Raw genomic sequence first — 24,526 nt, 5'->3', positions numbered from 1 at the left:
GGTACCCCCATTACTGCGAAGCAAGAGAGCAGATGCCAATCCACATGCAATGCCTTCTCTCCTGTCTGAGCGGTAGCCCACAGGAAGTGTGAAAAAGTGTCAATTGTTACATGGACATAGCGCTGTCGGCCGAACTCAGGGACGTGAGTGACATCCATTTGCCAGAGCTCGAGGGCTTTCAAACCCTTGGGGTTAACTCCCACACCCAACCCCGGGCTGTGATGGCTACAGCGGGGACAAGCCCACACTATGCCTTTCACTTCTGTCAGCGGGATCCTAAACTGTCTCTGCAGGGATTTTGCGTTTTGGTGGAACAAATCATGGCTACATCTGGCTTGCTCAAAAGTGCTTGCGGGTGGGAGATGCACTATGGGGGCACAGGTCACCACCTCATCTGCACGGGCATTGCCCTCTCCCAGCCCGATGTTCCACTGGTAGCTCCAAATGTGCAGGATACAGTAGGGGTGTGTCTGTTCTTGCAGGGTATGCCGCAATGTGATAAGCAGTCTGCCCAAACGTTCGTTGTTAGTATGCCGGATTTCTGCATCATGGATCCGTTGGGCTACTCCAATGACATATAGGGAATCGCTGACTACATTCACCGGTTCCTTCGACCACTGTTGTAAGGCCCATATCACGGCGTGCAGTTTGAGTGTTTGCAAGCTGTCGGCCGGTTATCCTGCTATGACATGAGTCTTCCAGTGGTCGTTCTCTTTCCATGCACAGGCGGCCTGCTTCGTCTTCCTCCCCACATCCGTGAACACTGTGCGCCCTAGTACTGGACGTTCTACATTCAGGGGGCGGTCCAGCCACTCATAGCCATAGATGGCGTGTGAACCTGCTGCGCTGATCGGGGTGATGAGGATGGCGAGTGGGACTCCTTCTTCTCTGCGCGACACCCATGTGTGCTGCAGCTTATCTGCGACCTTGGCAAGAGCTGCTGCTTGGTCCGGGGAGCATTCTTGAGGTTCAGCAGAGTTCGTCCCGTGCAGCCATGGCAGGAAGGGGGTGAGGTCAGCGTTCGTGATTCCCGCAACTCTGCGGACCCCTTGCAGATCTCCTAGCAGCCGTTGCGCATCATGGACCGTGGAGATTTCTGTGTTTAGCTCGATCTTTTGGGGCCTAATTTGCGATTCTGATATGAGCCAGCCCAGGAACTTCCATGGTGCAGTCTGCTGGATCTTCTGGGGGGCGATCTCTAATCCAGTCTCATGCAGTTGCTCTCTGACCATTGCATCTCTTTATCTGGGAACTCTTTAGCAGTAGCTATCAGGATGTCATCTATGTAATGGTAGATGAGTGCTTCTGCGTAGCATCGTCGAATCGGACATAGAGCCCAGTCAACATATAGCTGACACAGTGTGCGGAATTTTTCATCCCCTGGGGCAGGACAACCCACTCATAGCACTTAGTACGCTCACTGCGATTCTTTGTGGGCACTGTAAAGGCAAAACATTCTGTGTCCTTTGGATGCAGTGGGATTGTAAAAAAGCAGTCTTTTAAGTCAATTACAGTGATTTGCCATCCTGCTGGGATCATTGTAGGAGCCGGTAGCCCAGGTTGCAGCGCCCCCATAGTTTGCATGCGCCCATTCACTTGTCGAAGGTCATGAAGGAGGCGCCATTTTCGACTTCTTTGGGATCACAAAGATGGGTGTGTTCCATGGGCTGACTGAAGGCCTTATATATCCTGCCGCTAGTTGTTCTGCAACAAGCTGTTCTACTATCTTCAGCCTTTTGTCTGTTACCGGCCACTGCTCAACCCAGACAGGATCATTTGTTAACCAGGTGAGAGCCCATATGGGCGGCTGATCGGCAGCGGCCGTCAGCATAAATGCTGGTCTGTGGTGAGCACGAGGCCTAGCTGCACAAGGATGTCACATCCGATCAGGCCTTGCAGGGTCTGAGGCAGCTTCATAACATAGGGGCGACACACAATGGTTTGATTGTCCTCAAACTCTAGGGCAATTGGGGTTGCACTTACTTGGGGGATTTGTGTTCCCCCCACCCCTGCCAGCGTGGCTGCTGTTTTTTCCAGTCCCCAAACAGGTGGCCATACTGCCTGGTTGATTATGGTAATGTCCGTCCCTGTGTCAAAAAGCGGCTGTATTTTGATGGCTTCTGCCCCTCTTTGCAGGATCACTTGCCACTGAGGTCTCTGGGCCAGGTTCAATGTCCAAAACACGTTGAACCCAGAGGACCCAAAAGCGCGGTCTCCGCGGACACTGCTGTTGCTGGTTCCCCCGTTGGTCATTAGGGGAATGGGGACGATTTGGGTAATGCGACTGCCCTGCGGGATAGTCATGGGTGGTTGCAGCACCTAGGCCATGATCTTAATTTCGCCAGTGTAGTCGGCGTGGATGACTCCAGGGAGCACCACTACTCCCTGCCGGCTGGTTGATGACCGCCCCACAAGTAGGCCACCCAGACAAGGGCCATCTGATGACAGGGAGCCCTTGGCTGTGGTCGGGATCAGGGTCACCTGGTGGTTTGTCAGTGGACTTCTATTGAGGTTGCCATGTCCACTCTGAGGCTCCCTTGGGTGGCTGGCTGGTTCTGGTGAAGGAAACCACCAGGATTGCACTCGACTTGTGGCTCTTTGGGGCGCTCACTTGTGTCCTGGCACGTGGCCCCACCGTGCTGCGCTGGCCATTTCCCATATGGCGGCATGCTATGGTGACACTGATGCCATGAAGATTTTTTGCCTTTTCTTTTATACCCCTGTTATACCTTTTTACAACTTCTGTATTCCTAGTGCTTTTTGCCTACATTCTTGGACTTGTTTGTCAAGCTAAGAGACTAAACATTTTAGAAACTTCGTAGCTAGGGATCAGTGTGTTGGGGAAGATGAAACAGGAAAGCCTTATAAATATGATTGCCTAGCAAAAGATTTTGGGAATATGAAAACTATAAGCGACATCGAAATGAAGGCCACCTTTGAGATACCAAGTCTTAGTTACTGAACAACTGGAAAACAATGGTATGGCCAACTGAAGGCAATCCCCTCTTGATTGAACAATACCCTCTGCTTGCAGACAGGTCCAAGGGTCAGAGCAGACCCTACTAGCTCAGCAGAAGGGGTCCAAGGAGTAGTTTTTAGGAGTTAAAATGTAACACTCTATGGTAATGTAATAACTCTTATAGGCTGTATGTAAATGCTATAGGATTTGTATCTTGTACTAGATTGGCTAGTGAGAATTAGAATATTCAGTACAGAAGATGATTTATTGTATTGTAACGAGGACTTCGGTCTTTCGCCCTCTCTCTCGCCCTCTCTCTTTCTCTCTCTTACTCTGCTCTTACCTTGGGCCTGCTCCAAGCTGTGGCTGGCAGCTCTAAGCAGTGCCCCTGTACCCATGCCCTTTGCAATAAACCGCATGTTCCAACATCTGACTTCAGAGATCTCGCGTCTCCATCCGTCCCTACTGTCCAACCCACACAAGCTCCTACACAGTGTGCCCCAGACCCCAAGGTGCTCTCCCAAACACATTCTGTAAACTAAGATAGAACCATCCAGGGGAAGGCTCCTTGGGGAAGGGGCTCACTAGAGCCTCTCATTGGGGAATCTTTGATAGATATGCTAATTAGTAAAACCTATAATGTTATACCAGATCTTTTGGGGCATATTCGGCGGGGTGCATTTCAATGCATATGACCTGGACGTGTGCAGCCAAGGATCCTAAAAATAAATACTAAGGTAAAATCCCTTTTCCCCTTCTAACCGTGTATGACTCTTGATTTTAAGACCAGGAAAAGGCATCAGCATGGTTGCCGGAATTGCAGTTGTGGCACCACACCGTTTTCCAGAAAGTGCGCCTCAGGTGCCCCTCTTCACTGCATTGGAAACAGGCTACTCCACCCATCTGGGGACCAGGAGGTGGGCCAGTGGCCTTCGCCCCCGTTTGACTTTGTGCCCCTCCGGTCAGTGCTGCGGCGATGACTTGTCCCTGTTTTTGCAGGACATTCTGCAGCATTGTGGTAAATGCAGCTGTTTGAGACGACTGCTCCGCACAGCTAACAAGCAGGAGCATCTCGTCTACTCCTGCTCCCTGGGGCAGCGTGGCAAGAATTGTCTTAGTTTGTCTATTAGCATTTTCAAAGGCAAGGGTCCAGAACATTTGCTCTTGGAGCTCTTCAGAGAGCTCAGTTGCGTCCTTCAAGGCTGCTGACAGACGGTCGATGAACTGACCATATGGCTCTGACAGCCCCTGTTGGACTGCTGCATATAGAGGAGACTTCTTCTTTTCGGGTACTGACAACAAGGCTTTGTGGGCAAGAGTCTGTGACAACTGATGAATGACTACGGGCATGGTCAGCTGCGTCACCGTCGCTCCAAAAGCCCTGCTCCCAGTTAGCATGTCAGCTTGGATTGCATACAGTGGGTCTTCTGTGTCACCTTGGTGTTTGCTAGCTTCTTCTTGTGCTAGCCGCTTCCACGTTCTCTCCCAGAGCAGGAACTGTGAAGGGGTTAACAACAATTGTGCAATGCTGATGCAATCATTAGGACACAGGACATCTGCTGTAAAGATAAACTGCAGGATGCTCCTTGTAGCTTCGGACCGTAAGCCATGCGTGGTGACCGTTTGCTTTGCTTGCTACAAGATCTTCCAGTCATGGTGTTCCCACCTCGTGGTGTCCCCCTGTATCAGTACAGGGCAGGCTAGGGCATCTATGGCTTGCCAATCTCCTTCAATAATTGCGTTACGGACAACTCCATTCCATCTCCTTCGCAATGGATCAGTCCTCGCTGTTGGGGCTGATGGAGGCAGTGGCTGCACCTCCTCCTGCGGGAAGGGAGGGGCCGTAGGCCCTGTGCCCGGTTCTCCTGACGGGAACGTAGGAGTTCTGGTGGCTATCTTGACCAGTGGGTCCACGGGACGCCACGGGGCTGATGGTGTGGTTTCGCAAGCCTTAGACTCTAGCACGTCCTGATGCGTAGACAATTCAGCAAGCTTCTTCATTAATTCATGCATCATCTCTCGGTGCTTCTCCTCCTCTTGGGGCTGACCCCCGGCAGCCCTGGCTGGCTCTGTTTCTGCGGGCGACAAAGCCGTGGAGGCTGCTTCGCAGTCGGATGATGATCCGCTGTCCGGCAGAGGGGGGTGGCGCGCTGCCGTTTTCGGCCGGGAGCTAGGACCGCTCGTTTCTCCTCTGCTCCCCTGCACCCCGCCCCCAGAGTTGGGACCCTGTACTTCCACCTTTGCAGCCATTTCTCCTTCAGGCGTCTATGGGGTAAGTTCCTTCCCCGTCGCATCCAGCAGCTCCCGCAGCGAACTTACGGATACTGTTGTTCCCTTCATCAGTCGACCCGCAGTCAGCCCGAAGAATCGTGCAACCCTGGACTCCACCCTGGCCTCCGGCCGCCGCTCCGTGAGACCCCTTTCTCTTTCTTTTCCGGGCCTACACCCCCCAGTGCCTCCATGGCTGCTGCGGCCACCTTCCTCTCTGCTTTTCTTTCTGCGAGGGTATTAGTCACAGCTTTCCATGTTAATCCCAGATCTTTTGCTTCTTTGCCTTCTTTTCCACCCTCAATTGTGGACAGCCACAGTCTGTTTCCAACTTCCCACCACTCTTTGGTCGAGAACAAAAGCGAAGTGCATTTCAAAAACCCTTGTTCCCGGGCCCACGTAATTAGGGCATAGAGATCTCGATCTTTTACAGTCTCGCCTCTCTTAGAGAGAACACTGGCTAGGAGACGAGTTGCAGCCTCGTATCCCATAGCTTCTTACCTGCGGGGGCCCGCTTGGCCACGCGAGCTCCGGTCTCCGGCTCTGCTCAACTTTTTTGCCGGGACACTTCCGCTCCAGCTCTCCAGGCTCCTCACTATCCTTGTGATGATTCGGAATCTTGCCACATTCAAGCGAACCGCATTTAAGCGAAAATCACTAGAGTCCCTGCTCAGATGCCAGGTTTTGGGGGGTCTGAGTGCTGAAGAGCTGGCCAGAGTAACGACACATACACCGATACGATTTGAGCATCGTTCTCCGCTTTATTGTTTAACTATACAAGCTTATATCTACTTTTGCAAAGATTCACACCCAGTCCCTCTAGACGGCCTCTAATCCGCAGGGGAGCCGACCAGTGTATTGCTTTGCCAAGGACTTTCAGGGCTGCCTGCAGCCAGGTGCTTTCCAGGCTTGCCTGCAGCCAGGGGACAGTTCAGGGGTTTTTCCTCAGCAACCCTGGGTTGTCCAATCTTTCCAGGGGTATCATATGCCCCTGTTCCACAAGGAATCCCTCTACACACCAGGGCACTGCACGTGATGCAGGGTGATGCAACCGATCCAGACTCTTGCAAGACACAGTGTCAAACTTCCACCCCCCCCCCCCGTTTAGGGGAGGTACCTGGGCATTCCCACCTGGCCCAAACATATATTAATCCATTGAATTCTATGCCTTTTGGTGGGGCACCCTTACCACCAAGAAGACCAGATGAAGAGGATCAATGAGATATTGTTGGGACCCATGGAGGGGTGATATATTTCTACTAAATCTGTCTCTTTCACTCTTCCTGTCCCCCCCCACCTCTTTTTCTATTTCTTTCTTTCTCTCTCATTTTACTGTTCAATAAAATATATCCATTTTTTGGTGTCAACATTTAACTTTGTTTAAGTTTTAATCTTGTTTCGGGGTATATTCAAACCTGAGGTTCTGTCCTCAATTCATATTTAAGTGGATCATAACAGAGGGCATGAGGAGGAAGAGGGAGAGAGTAACCAGCAGCCCTTTTAAGGGGGTGACAGACAGGGTCTGTAACATTGGGGTCCACAACCACTAGGGACCACCAAAGAGACCCCCAGGACAGAAGAACGCATGCCTAAAGAGGAGGGAAAATATGTTAATGATTTTGGGGAAATTATTATCATATGTATGTTTATTCTGGGACAATCAATGGAAATGTATGTAAAATACAGTATATAAACAGAAACTTTCCTGTATGCCACATGAACTAGATTTCAGAGGAGCTATCCCTCCATGCATCCAGCCGAATAAAGAATGCCTGCTTCTTAATGCTACATTAGTGTTAAGGAGTTTTTTTATTTTGCTGAATTTTTGGTAACAGTTTTGGTGACCCAGATGGAACACACTCCTGAATTTCAACAGGTGCAAGGGATCTGTGGTAGACAGCGAACCTACGTTACAAGGGACAGAGAGTTCTCAGTAAGACAAGTCCCTAGTACCACAAGAACCTCTTTAGGTTAGGGTGACCAGAAAGGCTTCTCCCAGGATGCATTGTTCTGTTATGTTAATCTACCCCAGTTCGTCTTCCCCGGTTGGCTGTCAGCCTCTACCCCTTGTCACTCCCCCAGAGCTTCCCCATTGGTTCCGTTCCCTAGTCCCGCCTTTTCCCTGCCCCCGGATAAAACTTCTGAGTTCGCCATTGTACTTGTCTTTGCCTCTGGAACCTTCGACAGTGTAGAAGCAATAAATGCTCCTGTTGGAACCCACACAAAGACCCTTCCTGCCTCTTTTGACACGGACCTTATACTGAAGCTAGCCATGCATTTGTGCATGCATGCGTGTGAGTCACAGAGTCGGACAGAGACAGTAATAGGATTGCAGGACCTCCAGCCAGCACCGAGGGACTCTCGGGGAGAGCCTTTGATCAGTGGTCTGAAGGAAATTGGAGCAAGACCCCTGGTAAGATAAAGGCATTCTTTACTATAAAGGTTTTAACCTGCCTGTAAGGTGCAGCAAAAGCTTTGCAGGTGTGAAAAACGAGGTTCACTCTCCTGTGAGAATTTAAAGAGTTTAATATAAAGACAATAAGAGACACATAAAATAAAGCAAAGGGGTAACAGCCGGGTGCCTTGGCGCTCTGCCAAGAGCACACCTGATGCTAGAGGTGAGTCCCTTTTTATACCATTTTTACTGTCTGTTCTTCATTCATATTAAAACTTTTCCTGGAGCTGTTCTGCATGGCCACTCCTTGGTTCCGCCTTTTTAGAGCATGCGTAGTCTTCTGCCTTGCGGTTTTATTTCTCTTGATTCTTGGGGTTGGGCCCGCTAGGCAAGAGTCGATGGTAGGGTGGATCTCTTAATTGTCCAGACAGTCAGGGCTGATTGCAGCTTTGGGCCTCTGTATCTCCGGGCAGAGTGGTGATAACGGCTCTCGGACTCTCCTGGCCGCAGCTCTCCGGGCGGAGTAGCCTTTGGGCCCTTTTGTTCTCTGGACAAAGTGTTGATTAGCAGCTCCTTGGGCCTCATCCTCTGTTCACTTGGAGGTTATCTTACTTGCCCACACTTGCTAACATTCTTGCTAAAAAGAGAGAAAACTACATCCACACAGCAAAAAGCATTTCTAACATTATATAATATCTACCTTTATACTTTGCGAGAAGCCAATATAATATATGTTTATAACAATCCCCCCTTTTCTATTTTATAAATCATTTGGCTTGAGCAATAATTCTTTTTTCTTGGCTTCTAATGTCCGTTCGTTCTTTTCACAGATCAATTTGGCTTCTTCGAGAGGGTCTTTTATATCACTTTGTCTTTTTAATATCATAATTTTTTGTGCTGTTCCAGACATAGCCAACTTTGGGTCAGTAGGCATTGCCACAACTTGCATGCCTTGAACTACGCTGGTGATTAGCCGAATAAAGCAGGGGATCAAGCAAGGGAGAAATATTAGACCAGCTGTAGCACATAAGAGGAAGAAACCTAGCTTCTTCCACCATTCTTTCCCCAATATGCCATCCCACCAGTTAGCAGTCATCATTGATTCCCATTTTTGGACCGGTACATGGGCTATTTTTCTGATATTGTTGGTGATATCTAGAACGGCATCCCCATTGTCATCAATTTTTAAACAACAGTCCGATGTATTGAACTTCCCACACACACCCCCTTCTTCAGCCAGTAAATAGTCTAAAGCCAACCTATTTTGATATATTGCAGCTCTGGTTTGGCATTGCTGGCTGACTATTAATTCCATAGCCCCGGCTGTTTCATTGGTTATGATTTCTACAAGAGCTTGGAGTCTGATGATACGATTCAGCATGTAAATTGGGGTTCGATATCCCCAACTTCCATCTTGTGCCCAGGTAGCTGGCCCATATGTTTCTAATATTCGTTCAGGGGGCCATTCCTCATCTTTCCATTTTTGGAATCCTCCAATTAAATCTCTTTTATTTCTTTTGAAGTCTTCATAGACAGGTATTCCTAATTGATCTCCCTCTGGTTCTGGTAAAAGGAAAAACCCTGGTTGAATGATTCCTAGTGTACAACTCCCTTTCCAATGTGAAGGGAGTCTTGGGTATGCCCTTTTCCCACATATCCAAAATAAGCCATCTGGTGCTTTCCAATAATCACCTTCTTGTTGATTTATATTCTCCCCAAATTTGGATATTTCTGGGATTCCAAAATAAGGATTTTTCCTTGTGTCATTACACTGAAAGAGTCCAACTTCATTATCATATACACGGTCTTTTCCTTTTTTCTGAGCCCAATACCAAGTTGGTTTTTCTGGGACCCACCACGTTGAAGTTTTGTTACTCACTTTATACCTTTTACAGGGAGTGTTTCCTACTTCATTAAGAAAGTTTTTCCCAGTTCGCCAGAGGCATTCTTCTCCTATCACTGTTGAACTTAAAATCCACCCCTCAGGTCGGTTCCCCCCTCTTATATTTGTCCGGTTCCATTTAAGGAGTTCTACCGGGCCTACGCTGCTACCTTTCCATGGCCATTCTTCTGTCATTAAAGCTCCTCCACAGACCCAGCAGTTGGTTATGTTAAGTTCTTTACCTATCCTCTCCCCCAATTCCACAAACAGGTTTTTTCCTAACCTTGGGTTTTTTTCCTCTTTTAACTGTTGTTTGAGCTTTGCATACAGGTCCTGGCATGAGGTGAATATAGGGCGAGGTTGCTGTGCTGGCTTTGTATCTTTACTTACCACTTGTTCTTTTACCAAATCTTGGACTGTTCCCCTGGTGGCAGCTGTGAAGCAAATCCATTTTTCTCCTTTTGGACAATTACTTCCTAGTCTGTTTCCACTTGTTCCCAAATTTTCTGTAATCCAATATTTTTCCCCTTTATGCATGCAAATACCTAATTTGGATGAGTCATAACAGTGACTGTTGATATGGGTATGAGTAATAAGAAAGAAGCCCCAGTGTCTCTCCATGTAGAGCTTTCGATAGCATTTGTAACATGGTCTTGCCGGTGTCCCGAAAGGGACCAGGATAAGTGACAAAAGAAGGAATAACAGAGGTCCGGCATGGCTTATACTCCCACCTCCCTTGCCTATGAGGTTGCAACCCATAGCAGGTGTATTGGATCTTCTCGGTGGCGAGTACAGTGGCCAACCCGGTCTTGCCCTCTATTTCCTTGTCACTTCCTTTGTAGCTTTTAGGCAAATTTCTTTTGGCACCTTTTTAACTGTAGTATCTTATTGTATCTTAGGTGTTTCCCATTCAACAGGCACTAGTAATTCCCATCTGCAGAGCAAAGTTATTGCTTTTGTTGCTTATGATTTTGTCTGGATAGGGGGTCGATTTTGTGCTTGACACCCTTTACAACTAGGGTGTCGATGGTGTGAAATGCCAATTTCCCTCCAGATTAATTACTTATACTTGACCTGGCTGGCATGCCCCGTGTTAGAATGATTCAAACAGGGTATATGATGTGGCACTGATGGAAGTTGTGATTCTCCCCCTTCTTAATACAAATCACAGGCTAGAATCAGAACATGAGAGTTCCCTGTTTGATCCAGTCCCAACCCTTCCTGTTTGAAGTGAGAATATTCTTTTCCACGATGTCCCAGAATTTGTCCAGGGGTCGCTGATATAAATTTGGCTTTCACTTCTCAGTTAGGTGTGATTCTTTGCATATCCCTTGGATTATTTAGATTGTTCTAGTTCATTGCCACCTGGCCTCCATTTAAGAATCAATTTGGTATCACCTGGTTTGGATATTACAGTCCACTCTTCAGGTTCTTTTACAGGTCCTTTGATTCTGCTGGCATGGATCCACCCTCGTTCTTTGGTCCGGATTGCGGCCTCAGTCGTCAGCAGTACCTGAAAAGGACCCTCCCATTGTGGAGTCAAAGATTGTTCTTTCCATGTTTTTACTAGTACCCATTCCCCTGGATGGATATTATGAATTTTGAACTCCAAAGTTGTGGTTTGAGGGATCATTCCTTTCAGCCACAAATTTTCAAGTGTTCTGGCAATTGTGGTGACATATTTTCTGACACTTACTTCTCCTACTTCATAAGTGGCTGTTTCATGTTGAGTGGTAAGGAAGGGTAATATGAACATCATCTCATAAGGAGACACTCCCAGGTCTGACCTGGGCTGTGTTCGGACTCTCAACAGAGCCAAAGGTAAGCATTTTACCCATGACATTTGAGTTTCAATCATTAATTTTGTTAAAGTTTTTTTCAACGTCTGGTTCATTCTTTCTACTCGGCCTGAACTTTGTGGGTGCCAGGGGGTATGTAATTCCCATTTTATTCCCAAGGCTTGAGTTATTTGTTGTAAGACTTTGGATGTAAAATGTGTTCCTCTGAGTCTATTTTATTAACCATTCCATATCTGGGAATAATTTGTTCCAGAAGGGTTTTGCATACTATGTTAGCTGTAGCTCTAGTAGCAGGAACTGCTTCTACCCAATGAGTTAGGTGGTCTACTATTACTAATAGGAACGTCCATCTCTGTACTTGAGGAAGTTCAGTGAATTCTACTTGGATACTTTGGAATGGTGGCAGAGCTAACTCACGGCCTCCTAATGTTGTTTTTCTCATTATTTTCCTATTCACTCTTTGGCAAGTTATACAGTTCCCAGTTATTTGTTTTGCTACCCCAAAGATTCCAATACACCCATAATTTCTTAGAAAATGATCGCACAAAGCTTGAGTACCCCAATGAGTTTTTTGATGCATATCTTCTAATATTCTCTTAGTGAGTGGCTTATTAAGTAACTGTCTCCCATCAGGAAGTTTCCATTTTCCAGATTGATCTTGTTCTCCCCCTATCTTAAATAATTCTTTTTCTTCTTCTTTACTAAATTTGGGGATTTCCAATTCTCCCCTTTCTGGGGTCAGGGTTAACATAATTCATTCCGTCCCATTTTCTGCTGCATCTTTGGCTTCTTGGTCTGCTAGATTATTCCCTCTTATTTCTGGGGTCATCCCTTTTTGGTGTCCTTTGATATGCACTACGGCTATTTCTTCAGGCAGTTTTAATGCCTCCAAAACTTCTGAAATCAGGCCTTCATGTACCAGTTCCTTCCCCTTTGAATTTAGTAAACCCCTTTCTTCCCAGATCTTTCCAAAGGTATGTATTGCCCCAAAGGCATACTTTGAATCAGTATAGATGGTCCCCTTTTTGTGTGCTAAATGCTCCAGTGCTCTCTTTAGAGCATATAATTCACAAGATTGTGCCGACCAATTTGAAGGTAGTTTTTCTTTTTCGATGGTCTGCATATTTATCCATCGACTAAGGCATATCTTGACATTCTTTTTCCTTGCAAGCATCTGGATGAACCATCCACATATATTCTTTCCCCTTCTAAGAGGGCTTGTTAAACTAGATCTTCCCGAACTTTTGTTTGGTATTGAATAATTTCCAAGCAATCATGTGCCAGGTCATCTTTTGGTTCTCCATACAGGAATTGGGCTGGATTGAGGCTTTTGCTTGTTTCTATAGTTAGATCATTACTGTCAATCAGAATTGCTTCATATTTTAATATCCTGGAGTCCGTTAACCATTTCTCAGCTTTTTGATTTAGCACATTTCGGACCGCATGGGGTGTGTATACAATCAGTTTACTTCCAAAGGTGAGCTTACGGCTCTCCTCCACCAAAATAGCGGTAGCTGCTATGGCTTGAATGCATACTAGCCAGCCACGGCTTACTGGGTCCAATAGTTTATATAAATAAGCTGTTGGTCTTCTCACCCCTCCCCATTCCTGGACTAATACACCATGAGCTACTCCATTTTCTGCATTCACATATAAATGAAAGGGTTTTTCTAGTGAGGGTAAGCTTAGGGCTGGTACCGAGGCTAGTTTCAACTTCAGTTTTTCTAGTTTATTATCATCATCTTCGGTCCATTGTATATTGTCTCCCCCTGTTAATTTTTCATATAAAAATTTTACTGTTTGTGTATATCCTTCAATCCATAGTCTGCAATATCCCAGTAGCCCCCGAAGTCTCCTAACCTCATTTTTTGAAGAGGGAGGAGTTACAGTGGGGGTACTGTAACACGCCTATATCAAACCAGGAGTCCCGTGGAAAAGAAATATATATGGACGGATTCTTGCTAGATGTTTCAGAGATGTTTATTTCCCCAGCCGCATGGCCGGGCTCTGCCGAGGAACTGTTACAGTCAGGACCCGAGGTCCTTTGCCCGCGCAGGGGAACACAAACCAACCAATGGGGAATGAGGCTGAGCAGGGGCAGGGAAACCCCGTGCCTCCCCTCAGGGCTCCCAGGGCTACATGGCGGGGGAGGGACCCCGACAGGGAGGAGGGAGGGATAAAATCCCTGTAATTCTTTCAGGACTTAGTTTTCGGCTACCTTTGCTTATCAGGTGGCCGAGATATTTTACTTCTGATTCCACAAACTGTAATTTCCTTTTTGATGCCCTTAGTCCCTTTTCCCCAAGAAAATTTAGAAGCTTTATAGTAGCTTCTTTAACTTTAATTTCATCTTCTCTTGATATTAGAAGGTCATCTACATATTGGATAATTTGTATTCCTGGGGGAGTGGGGAAGGTTTGTAATATTTCTCCCAAGGCTTGCCCAAATAAATTTGGGGCCTCACAATACCCCTGTGGCAGTTTAATCCACCTCAATTGGTTCTTTTTCCCTGTGTTTGAATCTTCCCATTCAAAGGCAAAAATATTTCAGCTTTCCTCTGCCAGTGGGCAGGCCCAAAAGGCATCTTTAAGATCCACCACACTAAACCACTGATATTGAGGTGGAATTTTGCTTAAAAGAGTGTAGGGATTAGGAACCATAGGGTAGCAGGCCTGTGTTCTTTTGTTTACTTCTCTTAAATCTTGCACTAATCTATAATTTCCATCAGATATTTTACTGGGAGAATAGGGGTATTATGAGGGGATTTACAAGGTTCTAGTGTCCCATCCTTTATTAATTCTTCTATCACTGGTTTTAAGCCTTTTCTCCCTTCTAAAGATATAGGGTACTGACGTACACGAATGGGACATTCTTCTTTTTCAATGGTGACCCTTATGGGGTCAATATCTAGTCCACCCCTATTCCCTTCCCCAGCCCAAACCTCTCTGTTAATTTTTCTTTCATCTTCTTGGCTAAGTTTTAACACTTTGGCCATCATTTTCCCTTCTTCTGGTATGACTCCAATCCCCAGTTGGATTTGTAAATCCCTTCCCAATAAATTGCTGCCAGCCCCAGGAACTAACAAAACATCCCCTATCCCTATTTTGGTTTCCCCTTCAATAACCACATCTTTAATGACAGGGACCTTAAATCCTTCCCCCTTTGCTCCCGTTACTTTTACCATATCATTACTTACATCACACCCTTTTGGAATATTCATCACACAAGTCCTTTCTGCCCCCGTGTCAACTATAAATTCTAATACTTCCTCTTGGGGGCCTACTTTTAAAGTTATCAAAGGCTCCAGATGGTATTTATCCCCCAAAAAATAGAGCCCATGACTTCCCTATTTTTCTTCTGTGTGTGTCTCTTGAAATATTTTCAGATCCCTCCTCAGGTGGGGGCATTCTCTTTTATAATGCCCTTCTTCCTTGCAATAAAAACAGGCATCCCTGGGTTGTTCTTGGAATCTTGATTGTGCTGAGGTTTTATTTTTCTCTTTTCCACCATTCCTGAATCTTGAATGTTTAGGAGTGTTACCCGAGGGCTTTAGATTTTTTTGGAAGGTACTCTCTCGCATAGTGGCTATCATGATCTTTGCTTCCACTTTGGCTTTTTCTTCATCCCTCCGGACATATATCTTTTGAGCTTCCCTTACTAGGTCTTGTAATGGTTTCTCGTACCAGTCTTCTATTTTTTCCAATTTTTTCCTAATATCTGGCTAGGCATGAAGGACAAAGTTAACTCTTAGCAGGGCTTGCCCTGCTAGGGACTCCGGGTCTATCCCAGAATATTGTTTCATATTCTTTCGGAGCCTCTCCAGCCACTCAGTCGGGGTTTCTTCCTTCCCTTGCTGCCCCTCAAAGGCCTTTCTGACATTTTGTCCTTGGGGTGCCCCCTCTTTTATTCCCTTGATTATCAAATTACGATAATCATTCATATGTCCCCTCCCAGCTTCATCATTTTGGTTCCAGTTAGGAGGTGTAATGGGCATTTTCTGATCTCTGGGTGGACCTTGTTGATTTTCCCTTTCCCAAATTTTTATTCCAGCAATTCTAATAATTTCTCTTTCTTCTTGGGAGAATATTATTTTCATTATTGATTGCATTTCTTCCCAAGTGAAAATGTTGGGACCTAAGAACTGGTCCAACTGTTCAGCTGTACCTATGGGGTCTTCTAATAATCCTTTAATTTCCTTTTTGGAATTCCTAACCTCTGTAGAGGTTAGAGGAGCATTCACAAAGCTGGTTCCCCCTCCTCCCATAGGTACTTCTCTTAATGGAAATAAATGAATTTCTCGGCTTCCCTCTGTTTGTTTAGCAATGGAGGGATTGTTGGGCTGCCTCTGAGCCTTAATGACACCTCTTGTATTTTGGTATGGTGCTCCTTCGTTAAGAAGAGGGTTTATTTGGGAAGAAAGCACCGAACTCCCCTGGGGAGGAGGGGCAGATTCAGAGTCTGGCGCTGAAGCCGAATATTCTGTGGTGCAGAGGGTGGGGGTGGGGTATGGCAGTGAAGCCAAATATTCCGGAGCACAGGAGGCGGGGACCGGCGCTGAAGCCAGGTTTCTGAAGGCAGGAGAGGTGGGGGCTGAAGCCGGGACGTGTGACGTTTCCCTTGATTCAATTGAGGGTGCTGGGATTCCCGAGATATATGGGAAGGATGGGATCCCTGGCATGGGCGGGGGCAGGGCTCCCCCCCCCCGCTCCATTGGGGCGGGAGGGCTTCCAGGGGAAAGGCTCCCGGTGCAGGTGGAGGGGTGGCTGGCGGGGGAAGCCCCGGAGCCAGGGGGAGGAGGGCAGCTTCTGGTGCTGGTGGCAGAGGCAATACTCCTAAAGGGTCCCAGCCTTTTTTCTCTTCTGTTTGCTTCTCTTCTGGGGTTTTGATATTTTAAAGACTTTGGTTCCCAGAGGTTTTGTAATTCCTGTCCAGCAAGAAGCATATTCTCTCTCCTCAGGGTGAGATGGCTCTTTTGAATTTACAAATACATTTAGAGCCTGGCAAATCCATGCCTCATCAGACCCATATTTTGGCCAGTACACATGACCAGATCTGATTTCCTTTTTTACCCACTCTTTCATGCAGAATTGAATAATTTTTACTTTATCTTTTCCTTTTGTAGAAGGATCAGTTTCCCAGTTCGCGAGTTTGACCCCGAGGGGACTGTCTTGGGGTATGTCCTCTGGCATCCTTTTATAACTTGAACTTAATTTACTAGGTTGTTGTCCCATTTTTCCAGGAGTTCTCTATTACTCAAAATACCAATTTATCCCCCCCTTTGAAATTTTAAAACACCAATCTTCACTGCTGTAAAATACTAACCCACCCTTTCACAGTACAAAAAACAAACAAAAAATTATTATAGCCCACCTTCCCCAAAAACAAAGTTAACTTCTAATCACACAGTTTTTCATTCACACATTCACTCTTTTTTTAATATTTGTTCACTCATTCCTACTCACAACAGAATAATAAGGTACCTCTTTCAAGTCACTTGTTAGTATCCACCCATGGGTATGATATAATCCTTAGGATCCTGGGTGCTCTTGGATTTCCCTCAACCCAGCATTGCTAGCATCCAACCCCCCAACTTCTCTTGGGGTACTTTTAGGCCCTGGGTGCTCTTGGAGTTTTCCTCAACCTAGCATATGGGGGGGTAGCTCCCACTTTGCAACCCCTTCCCTGGGACCCCGTCCCAGTCACCCCGGGAGATTCTTTCACTCCTCTTATCTCTCGCTTCGTCTCCTCGCTGGCTGCTGTTCTCGCAAACAAGACAGAACCACAGCACTCAGAGACTGCCACACTCACTTCGCAGATCTGGGGGCAACCAGTCCGCGTCTCATTCACACACACTTATCTCCCGTAACCACCCCCTTTTTCTTTGGACAATACTTACCAGTCCTGTTTCTTTTCCAGTGTCTGTGGGGGTTTTTGTCGAGAGCGCTCTCTTTCATTTGCTTTATTTTTGTGTCTTTCTTGTCCTCCGGGTGTTGCCCTGCTGCCACCAAATCGCACCAGAGGATGCTAAGCAAAGGTCCTGCCAACTTGGGCGGGAGGCGCCTTACCCTTGCTTCTGGAATCCTCCCATGCTTTTCAGAGGCGAGGTGTAGCTCCGGGACGAGCCCCCAATTGTGAAAAACGAGGTTCACTCTCCTGTGAGAATTTAAAGAGTTTAATATAAAGACAATAAGAGACACATAAAATAAAGCAAAGGGGTAACAGCCGGGTGCCTTGGCGCTCTGCCAAGAGCACACCTGATGCTAGAGGTGAGTCCCTTTTTATACCATTTTTACTGTCTGTTCTTCATTCATATTAAAACTTTTCCTGGAGCTGTTCTGCATGGCCACTCCTTGGTTCCGCCTTTTTAGAGCATGCGTAGTCTTCTGCCTTGCGGTTTTATTTCTCTTGATTCTTGGGGTTGGGCCCGCTAGGCAAGAGTCGATGGTAGGGTGGATCTCTTAATTGTCCAGACAGTCAGGGCTGATTGCAGCTTTGGGCCTCTGTATCTCCGGGCAGAGTGGTGATAACGGCTCTCGGACTCTCCTGGCCGCAGCTCTCCGGGCGGAGTAGCCTTTGGGCCCTTTTGTTCTCTGGACAAAGTGTTGATTAGCAGCTCCTTGGGCCTCATCCTCTGTTCACTTGGAGGTTATCTTACTTGCCCACACTTGCTAACATTCTTGCTAAAAAGAGAGAAAACTACATCCACACAGCAAAAAAGCATTTCTAACATTATATAATATCTACCTTTATATTTTGCGAGAAGCCAATATAATATATGTTTATAACACAGGGTTGTGTTTAAAGGTACCTAAGGTGGTGTGTTGGTTTTGAATGGCCTGGTTCTTAGTAGTGGGGGGGGGGAGGGGGGGCACAGAGGTGGCTTCTGTAAGCAGCTGCTGGAAGCTTCCACCATATCTGGCAGAGCCAATCCCTGATTGCTCTGAGGATGGATGTGCCACTGGCCAAGGCTGGGCCAATTAGGCATGGTGGTAATATTTCTGTGATCACATATTTAAGAAGAAACAAAACCAAAGTTTGTGGCACAGTTTTAATTCTAGCCAGAGAAGAGGAGGAGGTGAGAACATGTGGGGAGAACAACATGCAGACACCAAGGTCAGTGAAGGAGGGGGAGGAGGTGCTCCAGGCACCAGAATCAAGATTACTCTGCAGGTTTAAGTGAGGACCATGGTGAAGCAGGCTGTCCTCCTGCAGCCCATGGAGGTCCACAGGGGATGCAGAAATCCACCCACAGCCCATGGGGGAGGAGCCCATGCTGGAGCAGGTGGATGCTTAGAGGAGGCTGTGATCCAGTGGGAGAGCCATGGAGAGAGAGGCCCTGCTCCCAGGCTGGATCAGCCTGTCCTTGGAGGACTGCACCCCGTGGAAGAGTGACCCATGCTACAGCAGTTTTGGGAGGACTGTTGCCTATGGGAGGGACTCACATTGCAGCAGTTTTGGAAAGACTGTTGCTCATGAGATGGAGCCATGTTGGAGAAGTTCACAGAGAACTGTCTCCCATGGGAAGGACCCCATGGTGCAGCAGGAGAATTACTCCTTGTCTTGGGGTGACCTTATGATGGGTATCCCATATCGTTGCCTATGCCCAGAAATTAATTCCTGTGCCTTTCTATGCCTCTAAACTGAGCCTGAGAGGGGGAAGGAAAAAACTGAGCAAAACTTTTTCAAAGCAGTTTGCAGCTTGTTCAAGGTCACACACAGATAGCAATTGGTTTTCCCCACTGCGGCAGGGGAGGGAGGAAGCACCCGGCTTGCTGCTCCCAGGACAGTTTTTTTGGCCAGTGGTTCAGCTGCTTTGTTCTCCGGAGAGAGACTGAGAGTTGAATTTTTCCTTCCCTGGAATTTTGGATTTTCTCCCTTTTCTATTGGACTGCTTGATTGCTGTAACATCAGAGCACATCAGGAGGACTTTCCACCGGGCACAGAGGGCCTGGCCCTGACCCAAGCCCCAGCTCCGAGGAGGCCAAAGGGAGGACTCTAACACTTTCCCAGGTTTTTTCCTCCACAGCAAAAGATTTTACCATTTAACATTATTTTCCTTTCCCGTGTGTTTGTTAAATAAATAGTTTTATCTTCTTCACTTTCCTTCGAGGAAAATTTATTTTTTCCTGAACCTGGTGGGGGAGGGGTAGTTGTGCCTTCTCTCAGAGGATATATTTCTAAATTTGGCCAAACCGGTACACTCCTCTCCCTGAGCATCGAGAGAAACCACAGGTGATAAACTGACCAAACCCCCCACTCCCTGTCTCCTTGCACTGTCAGTTGGAAGGAAGCAGGGATTGGAGGGGAAAAGGTGTTTTAAGGGCTTGTTTTACTTCTCATTATCCTGCTCTGATTTTTTAGTAATAAATTTACTTAATATCTCTAAGTTGAGCCTGTTTTGCCCTTGATGGTAATTGATGAGTGTTTCTTCTGGTCCTTAACTCATGAACCCTTCATTATATTTTCTCCCCTCTGTCCAGCTGAGGAGGCGAATGAGTGAGAGGCTTTCATGGGTGCCTGGCATCCGGCCAGTGTCAAACCACAACAGGTGGGAACAGGGATGAGTTAGAGTACCTTCTAGGAGCTCCTCAATGGTAATTGGTTATAATGGGAGATAAAACCTCAAAAGGGGTATCACAGGTGCCACCGCTGGGATGTATCTTGAAATACTGAAAACAAATTGGGGGTGATCCCCTCATGTGAGAAAAACTTATAAAATTTTTTAATCAGTGGTGGCCACTTTACTCATTGGAAGACCAAGAGAAGTGGCCTAAGGATGGAACCTTAGAGTATAATTCCATATTGCAATTAATGTTTTGTGGAAGGGAAAATAAGTGGGATGAAGCTCCTTATGTTGACTAGTTTTTCACCCTAAGAAATCATCTGGAGTGGCAAAAGGAATGCAGGAGGACCCCACAAGATCCATTAATTTTAACACTTGAAAAGGAAAAGAAAGGCAAAGGGTTGAAGAAATGTTGTTCTGTGTGCAGCATAGGACAGAGGTGCTTAAAGTGAGGGTGAGAAGAGGAGGAGGGGGATTTAGAGCTGATGGTTGTTCTGCAGTGAAGAATGGGGAGCGAATGAGGAGTCACTGGGAAATAAGTTTAGATGTATGAATAGGTCATGGGAAAGTGGACTGGAAACTTTCCTGTATTCCGCATGCATGGTATTTCAGAGGAGATATACCCCCATGCATCCTGCCAAATAAAGAATGCCTGCTTCTTAATGCTACATTAGTGTTAAGATGTTTTTTAATTTTACTGAACTTTTGGTAACAAAGGCAATAGTGGATATCATAGCTGCAAGTGTGCCCAGCGAGAAGATCTCCTTGGACAAGTAACTGTTACAAAAACAGATCGACAGGCAGCACGGTATCCGAGAATGCGGGCAGATTGATGCGTTGTATTTTACCCTGTCCCAGGCTGAGTGACAGCCTACCTTTAGGCTGCACAAGACGAAGGTAAGCCAAAATCCAATCTCAAGCTGACTGACATAAGTAATTCCCAATATAGAGACTACATGCTCTTCTGTGCTTGGGTGTGTTGGTTTTGCACGGCCTGATTTTTGGTAGTGGGGGGGCCACAGAGGTGGCTTCTGTGAGAAGCTGATAGAAGATTCCACCATGTCTGGCAGAGCCAATCCCTGATGGCTCTGAAGATGGACATGCCTCTGGCCAAGGCTGGGCCAACTAGAAATGTTGGTAATGCCTCTGTGATAACATATTTAAGAAGAAAATCAAAACAAAGTGGGGCATGCGCAGTTTTTCTTCTAGTCAGAGAAGAGGAGGAGGGGAGAACATGTGAGGGTAAACAACATGGAGACACCAAGGTCAGTGAAGAAGGAGGGAGGAGGTGCTCCAGGCGCCAGAGCCGAGATTCCTCTGCAGGCCATGGTGAGGACCATGGTGAAGCAGCTGTCCCCCTGCAGCCCATGAGGATCCACAAGGGATGCAGAGATCCACCCACAGCCCATCGGGGAGGTACTCATGCTGGAGCAGGTGGATGCCTAGAGGAGGCTGTCATCCAGTGGAAGACCCGGTGGAGAGGGCCCTTGCTTCCAGGCTGGATCAGCCTGTCCTTGGAGGACTGCACTCCATGGAAGAGTGACCCACACCACAGCAGTTTTGGGAGGACCATTTGCCCGTGGGGGGAATTCACCTTGCAGCAGTTTTGGAAGAACTGCTGCCCGTGAGAGTGGACCCACGTTGGAGAAGTTCACGGAGAACCGTCTCCCATGGAAGGGACCCCACAGTCTCACAGGGGAAGGACTCTGCCGTTGTGTCCTCTGGGAACAGTTCCCACTCAGCCCGGTCAGCTCGGGACACAGCAGGCAACGGGGGCCAGCCTCTGATATCGGAGGGATCAAAGGTCTGGCTCGTGGGTCCTTCCAAGGGACCGCGGCGATAAAGGCAGACGGCGGAGGAAAGGGGGCAGGCTCAGAGTTGGGTGAAATCCAGAAAGTTTATTGGTCCTTCGAACGAGGGGACCTCAACCACCAGGGGTGCCCAACCCAGAGCACCTGCAGATCGCGCGCCAGGGCATTTTATGGCGGGGGGGGGGGCATGGGGGGGGTGTACAGAACAACCAACCAGGGAAGGGAAGGGTGCGGCAAGCAGAACGAGGGACACATAAGGGAACCAACTATCACAGGAGAAGGGAGGGACTCCTTTCCCAGGACTAATCACCTGGGCCCCTGGCTAGAACTTTCTAGAAGCCTGGGAGGGGTGCCAGAGTGACAGACAGGGTCCTGGAAGGAGATAAAAATGACAGACAGGGTGGTTTAAATAAAACAGGGGGGGGTGCCAACTGGGGTACACCAAACTTACAGAACATAGGGGGGAGACCCAGACTGAACTAAACAAACACACTCCCACATCTCCTCCTTTTTTGTTTTTTTTTTTTTTTAAGATGACATGAATCCAGGTTGGGGACAGTACTCTGAGTCTGGGTACAGGTCCCCAACCCACGTCATCTCCGGTGTCTCCAAACTAAAACACAACTTAGAAAAATAAGGTTAAAACTGGGGATAGCAACTGGGATAAACTTGGGGCTCGGGGCTCACAGAGGCACACGACTAACCTACCCCGGTCTTGGGGGGTATTTGATCTCCCTTCCTGACGGTCTGGGAGATACACGGTTTCACCCACTTTGATGGGATCCACCTAGGGCCCTCGGGGGTGGATACACATGCGTACCCTTTCCCCCAGGTAACTAGTTCATAAGGCCCTTGTATCTCCCTAGTCTCCGGGTCCTTAACCAACACCGGAGACCTTTCTTTCACTTGCAACTGCTGAGACCGCCCAAAGTGCCGCACGATTGGTGGGTTCAGGTTCTCAAAGGCACAGTTGAGGAAATTCAGGGTGAACAATGCCTTTGAGAGCCTGACAGCAGGTGACTCTAGCTTTTTTGAGGAGCACTGGCGCTGGAGCATTCTTTTGATGTTTTGATGGGCCCTCTCTACAATGGCTTGACCTGTCGGGGAATAGGGGATGCCAGTCTTGTGTTCTATTCCCCATTGCTGCAGGAAGCTCCTGAACTCCTTGGACGTATACGCTGGGCCATTGTCCGTTTTGATGACTTTGGGGATGCCCAGGGTAGCGAATGCCTGCACTAGGTGCTTTTGGACATTGCTAGCCTTTTCCCCTGTGTGGGCAGAGGCAAAAACTGCTCTTGAGAAGGTATCAATTGACACATGCACGTACTTCATTCTGCCGAATGAAGCAACATGCGTCACGTCCATCTGCCACACTTCACAGCTGTTAAGTCCACGGGGGTTTGCGCCAGTACTAATGGCAGGAAGAGCTAGCTGGTGACATTCTGGACATGCAGCCACAATCGCCCTGGCCTGGTCGTGCTTTAGATTGAATTGACGAACCAGGGCAGGAGCGTTTTGATGGAACAGCTGATGGCTGATTTTGGCCTGCTCAAACACGTTTGGAGTCGGGGCCATTGCAGCTGGCGCAGGGAGGGCATCTGCCCTCCTGTTGCCTTCTGCAATGAACCCGGGCAGGTCCGTGTGTGACCTGACGTGCATCACGTAAAATGGTTGCTCTCGGTGGGAGACCAGGTTTATTAACTTTGAGAGCAACTCATATAAGGCCATGTTGGAGACTTCACGCAAAATGGCGTGCTCGGCTCTGGAGACTACCCCTGCAACATATGCAGAGTCTGTTACCAAATTTAGGGGTTCGGAGAACCTTTCGAAAGCCCTGACGACTGCGTCCAACTCAGCAACCTGAGGCGATCCTTCCACCTCTTTGATGTCAGCCTCCCACCGCTGAGTTTGGGCGTTTTTCCAAGCCACCACGGACTTATGGGACCCGGACGCGTCAGTAAAAACTGTCAAGGCCTTTAGAGGTTCCTTGCTCCGAACACTTTTTGTATTTAATTCGAATTGAATTTCCGAATTGAAAATTTTGTGGGCTGGCCTATGCAAGGAAATTTGGCCTGTGTAGCCCTCCAGAGCAAACTGTAATGCTTCACAATCTTGAAGCAGACTCTCCAACATTGCCTTAGTAATTTGGCCCGTTTTTGTCCTAATTGACACGTGGATGCAGTCGAAGTCACATCCTGATAACTCTCTGATCCGGATCCTAGCCTTCCGGATCAGTTCAGCCATCAGCTCTTGTGGCTGTGTCATCCTCTTGGACCAATGGTGACTGAGAAATACCCACTCTATGATTAAGAGGGGATCCCTCTGGTCCTGGTCCTTTTTGCTCTTCTTTCTGTTGTCTTCCCATTGGAAGACAACCCCGTGCAAGTGTGGCAGATTACCCAGGATGATGAATTTGAATGGCAAGTCAGGCCTATACCTGCTTGCCTGCCTGGTGGACATTAGATGTTGCACCCTCTCCAGAGCTGTTTGGGCCTCTGGGGTGAGTGTCCGGGGAGAACTAAGCTCCTTTCCCCCTTTTAGTAAATCAAAAAGGGGGCTAGGTCTTTGTTGGACAGACCCAGCCACGGCCTCACCCAATTTAAAGACCCACACAGCTGGTGGACATCTGCCAGAGTCTTGATGTTAGTATTGATAGCCAATTTTTGCGGCACAATGGTCCGCTTTGTTATTTCCAGGCCCAGGTACTTCCAAGGTGGCATCCTTTGAATCTTTTCCTCTTGGAGCTCGAACCCTGCAGCAACCAATGCATTGATTGTCAGGTCGAGCACATTGGCAAGCATGTCATTGTCAGGGGCACACACGAGGACATCATCCATATAATGGAAGAT

General features: G+C 47.5%; 1 long non-coding RNA gene across 1 annotated transcript in view; it reads left to right on the top strand.

Annotated features, from left to right (window-relative positions):
* The first annotated feature begins 7,381 nt into the window (after positions 1-7,381).
* Positions 7,382-24,526, top strand: part of LOC138102686 (uncharacterized) — a 47,667-nt gene continuing 30,522 nt past the window's right edge. Inside the window, exon 1 of the long non-coding RNA XR_011147477.1 lies at positions 7,382-7,640. This is a non-coding gene — a long non-coding RNA (uncharacterized lncRNA). The remainder of the gene's footprint in view (positions 7,641-24,526) is intronic.

This window comes from Aphelocoma coerulescens (genome assembly GCF_041296385.1).
Source record: "Aphelocoma coerulescens isolate FSJ_1873_10779 chromosome W unlocalized genomic scaffold, UR_Acoe_1.0 ChrW_unloc_scaf_1, whole genome shotgun sequence".
Taxonomy (NCBI): Eukaryota; Metazoa; Chordata; class Aves; order Passeriformes; family Corvidae; genus Aphelocoma; species Aphelocoma coerulescens.
Note: the sequence above shows the minus strand (reverse complement) of the source record. Positions and strands in the feature narration are given on the sequence as shown.